Raw genomic sequence first — 5,093 nt, 5'->3', positions numbered from 1 at the left:
TTCGAACCAGAAGAGGGCTAGTCTCTAAAATTTGACGCATAACTTGAAACTCAGTTATAAATTTACGAGAAGAATACTACAAGAATCTTCTCCTCGATTTCATCTAGACATTTCGAGCAATTTTCGCACCCCTTGACAAAAATGGACCAAAATCGGCATTTTCAGACTAGACGATAGCTAGTGTTTGAAATCTGCCGCGGAACCCGGAACACAGTTATAAATTTTGGTTAAGAATGCTATAAGGGTTTCCCGGTCCTCGATTTCATCTGGACTTTTCGGGCGATTTTCATACCACCCGAAAAAAATGGACCGAAACCAGTATTTGCAGACCAAACGAGGGCTAGTGTTTGAAATTTGACGCGGAACCTGAAACATAGTTATTCATTTTTTAGAAGAATGCTATAAGGGTCTCCTGGTCCTCGATTTCGTCTAGAATTTTCTGTCGATTTTCATACCACTTGACTAAAATGGATCGAAATCTGTATTTTTTAACCAGACGATGGCTAGTGTTTGAAATTTGACATGGAACCCGAAATACAGTTATAAATTTAGAAGAAGAATGCTATAAGGGTGTCTCGATCGTCGATTTCATATGGACTTTTCAAGCGATTTCCGTACCACTCGACAAAAATGGACCAATATCTATATTTTCAGACCAGACGATGGCTAGTGTTTGAAATATGACACGGAATCTGAAATATTGTTATATATTTAGGAGAAGAATGCTATCAAGGTCTCCCAATACTCGATTTCGTATGGTATTTTCTGGTGATTATCGTACCGTTCGACTAAAATGGACCAAAATGAAACACATTTATAAATGTTGGAGAAGAATGCAAATAGGGTCTCTTGGTCATCGATTTCATATGGACGTTTCAGGCGATTTTCGTACCCCTCGACAAAAGTGGATTAAAATATGTATTTTCGGACCAGACTTTGGCCAGTGTTTGAAATCTAGCGCGGAACTCGAAACACAATTATAAAATTTTGGAGAAGAATGCTATAAGGGTCTCCCAGTCCTACATTTCATCTAGACTTTTCGGATGACTTTCGTACCACTCGACTAAAATGGACTGAAATTCGTATTTTCGAACAAGACGATGAATAGTGTTTGAATTTTGACATGGAACCCGAAATACAATTATAAATTTAGAAGAAGAATGCAATAAGGGTTTCTCGGTCCTCGATTTCATCTAGACCTTCCGTTCAATTTTCGTACTACCCGACTAAAATGGACAGAAATCCGTATTTTTGAACAATACGATGGCTAGTTTTTAAAATCTGACGCGGAACCTAAAACACAGTTATAAATTTAGAAAAAGAATCATATCAGGGTCTCCAAGTCCTCGATTTCATCTGGACTTTTTGGGCGATTTTCTTACCCCTAGAAAAAAAAGAACCGAAATTTATTATTCAGACCAGATGATGGCTAGTGTTTGAAATCTGATATGGGATCCAAAACACTGTTATATATTTACGAGAAGAATGTTTTAAGGGTCTCCCGATCCTCGATTTCATTTGGACTTTTCAGGGGATTTTCGTTCCACCCGATAAAAATGGACCGGAATCCGTATTTTCGGACCAAATGATGGCTAGTGTTTGAAATATGACGCAGAACCTGAAACAGGGTTATAAATTATGGAGAAGAATGATATAAGGGTCTCCAGGTCCTAGATTTCATATGGACTTTTCAGGCGATTTTCGTACCACCCGACTAAAATGGATCAAAATTCATATTTTCGAACAAAACGATGATTAGTGTTTGAAATCTGTCGCAGAACCTGAAACACAATAATAATTCTGGAGAAGAATGCTATAAAGGTCTTTCGGTTCTCTATTTGATTTGGACTTTTTGGACGATTTTCGTACCACCATACTAAAATGAACCAAAATCTGTATTTTCGAACAAAACGATGGCTAGTGTTTGAAATCTGACACAGAACCCGGAACACAATTATAAATTTTGGAGAAGAATACTATAAGACTCTCTCGGTCCTCGATTTCATCTGGACTATCGGGCAATTTTCGTAACCCTCGACAAAAATAACTGAAATCTGTATTTTCAAACCAGACGAGGGCTAGTATTGGAAATCTAACGCGGAACCCGAAACACAGTTATAAATTTTGGAGAAGAATGCTATAAGGGTCTCTCGGTCCTCGATTGCAACTGGACTTTTTGGACGATTTTCATACCACCCGACTAAAATGGACCGAAATCTGAAGCAAAAACCGAAACACATTTTTAAATATTGGAGAAGAATGCAATAAGGGTCTCCCAGTCCTCGATTTCATCTAGACTTTTTGGTTGATTTTCGTACCCATCGACAAAAATATGCCCATATCTGTATTTTCGGACCAGACAATGGCTAGGGTTTGGATTTTGACGCGGAACCCGAACCACAAGTCTACATTTTGGAGAAGAATGATATAAGGGTCTCCCAGTCCTCGATTTCACCTGGACTTTTCCGTTGATTTTCGTACCACTAGACTAAAATGGACCGAAATTCGTATTTCGAACAAAACGATGGTTAGTGTTTGAAATCTTGCTCGAACCCGAAACACAGTTATAAATTTTGGAGAAAAATGCTATAAGGGTCTCCCAGTCCTTGATTTCATCTAGACTTTTCGAGCGATTTTTGTATCACCCGACAAAAATGGACCAAAATCCGTATTTTCTTACAAGACGATGGCAAGTGTTTGAAATCTGATGCGGAACCTAAAACACAATGGACCAACATCTGTATTTTCGGACTAGACGATGGCTAGTGTATGTAATCTACACGGAACCCGAAACAAAGTTATAAATTCTGGAGATGAATGCTATAATTATCTCACGGTCCTTGATTTCATTTGGACATTCGGGTGATTTTCGTACCCCTCGACAAAAATGGACCAACATCTGTATTTTAGGACCAGACGGTGACTAGTGCTTGAAATCTGGCGCAGAACCTAAAATATAGTTACAAATTTTAAAGAAGAATGCTATAAAAGTCTCTCAGTCCTCGATTTCATCGAAATTTTTCAGGCGATTTTCAGACCACCCGACAAAAATGGACCAAAATCTGGTGGAACGAAATTCGTATATTTAGACCAAACAAAAATGGAACCAAATTCATATATTTAGACCAAATGATGACTAATGTTCAAAATATGACCCGAAACATGTAACACCCCAAATTTAATAATAAATCATTTCATTTATCTAATGCGATTTTATAGAATTAATTTGGTATTGCATGTGTTTACAATATGTGTTGACAAATAATTATGATTGATTTTCTTACATGTGTATTTGCTATAGTGTGATAATTTCTCATGTGTTTGACTTAATAATTTATTTAAATTATTGATAGGAATATTAAGTATATTTATATCTTTTTATTAATTTTAGATTGTTATTATTTTTAAGTGAAATATGTCATCCTTATTACTAACTAGATATTTAATAATTAAACTTATTTATTTTTTTATCTTAATAAAAGTAAAGTTAATAAAAATGTTTTGAATAATAATAATAATAATAATAAGAGAATAGGAATACAAAAAAAAAAAAGAGACCGAAACACAATTTTCCTCTTCTTTCACCTTCTTCGTATACGCCACCGCCAAAACCATTCCCTCTCGTTTCTTCCCTCGTCGACTGCGATCATTATAGTGGATGTCTTACAAAACTGAGACCACATTCGTGATCGTTGTGATCTCTTCTTCCATTCTCAACTTGAATCGCAAATTGAAACGTCTTATTCCTCTTTGTCAAAAATCACACCTCCACCATTTGACCAAGATTTTGGCCATCATGATTATCACCAAGTAAAACCGAGACCATATATGGACTCCACGAAACACCCTCTTTCATTACCTATGCTCGAAATCGCCAACCGTTACATTTAAAAAAATGGGTTTCCACCATTGTCGTTGATGTTTTCGTGAATTCCAGACATCACGTTCATCGTCTTGAAAAACTGATGTCGTTTTTGGATTCCTCTCGTCGAAATCTTCAAGAAGCACTACTCGTTTGTCTTTTTCGGGGAAGTTGATATCGGACCTTGTCGGTGCTCCAACACGTCGGTGAGGCCTTTTCTAATAACTTGTTTCACTTCGTTTCGAATATGTTTCTTCTCTTAATATTTTTATTAATTACGTAACATTGATTCTTATAGTTCGCGTAAATTATCAGCCATGTTTCATTGTCTCTGCAAATTCGTCGATGCGTTGGGACTCGTTTGTTGCATGTTGTCGACATCTCATGGTTGCTGAAAATCATTATGGTCCTTATATCTTATGAAAGCGTCAAATTGAGGTATGGGGTGAGAGTGAGTTCGAATGCATGAGTATAAATTAAGTGAGATGAACGGGAATACCGTATTTCCCACAATTCATTCGGGGCTCGCTACGTATGGCAGAAGCCCTTTGAGTAATAATTGACTAATGAGCAAACTTGAATTTTGTGAGGTTAAAATATGAATTAGAAACTTTTATAGGATGTTGTTTGATTTGATTTTTGAAGATCGTGTGATAGTTGAATTATTGTAGAATTGTGTATTTGATTCATTCTGTGTTTTGTTTATATCTATCCTTGATACTGATATATGATATAAAATGTGATGAATTGTAATTATTTGCCTTGCAATTGATGTGGTGTGTGTGAATGGTCTAGTATTATTATTATTATATGTGAGTGTAGACCCTTTATTGTTAGAGATGACGTATCATGATGATAAATTCTGAATGTAATGTATGACTATGGAAATCTGCAATGACGATGTGTGCTCCCTGACTTGTGATATTACCACCCTGATGAATATCATGAAATGCGTATTGTGTTTAATTGAATAGTGACGAATTCGACCCGTGCCAATGATGGTTCTCTTAATGGAGAAAGTAACCTAGGACAACGAGGGGAGAAAGTAGTTGTTGATAACTTTTGAAGTGGAGATTATTTGGTCATCATATAGATAGGGCGTGACAAGCCTAGTGATTATGGGGAAGTACAACTGAATGAGCCTGATCGTGGCGGTCTACTGTTGAGCCTTAAGGCTATTATATATTACTATTATCTTCGTTTTGTATATAATTTACAACTCGATTTTGTT

At 36.3% G+C, this 5,093-nt stretch overlaps 1 long non-coding RNA gene across 1 annotated transcript; it reads left to right on the top strand.

The window, feature by feature from the left end:
- Positions 1 to 3,619: 3,619 nt before the first annotated feature.
- Positions 3,620 to 4,618, top strand: LOC140920591 (uncharacterized). The gene is made up of 2 exons (XR_012163312.1): positions 3,620 to 4,068; positions 4,161 to 4,618. It is a non-coding gene; the product is annotated as an uncharacterized lncRNA (long non-coding RNA).
- Positions 4,619 to 5,093: the final 475 nt, after the last annotated feature.

This window comes from Cicer arietinum, chromosome 5 (assembly GCF_000331145.2).
Source record: "Cicer arietinum cultivar CDC Frontier isolate Library 1 chromosome 5, Cicar.CDCFrontier_v2.0, whole genome shotgun sequence".
In the NCBI taxonomy this organism is placed as follows: domain Eukaryota; kingdom Viridiplantae; phylum Streptophyta; class Magnoliopsida; order Fabales; family Fabaceae; genus Cicer; species Cicer arietinum.
Note: the sequence above shows the minus strand (reverse complement) of the source record. Positions and strands in the feature narration are given on the sequence as shown.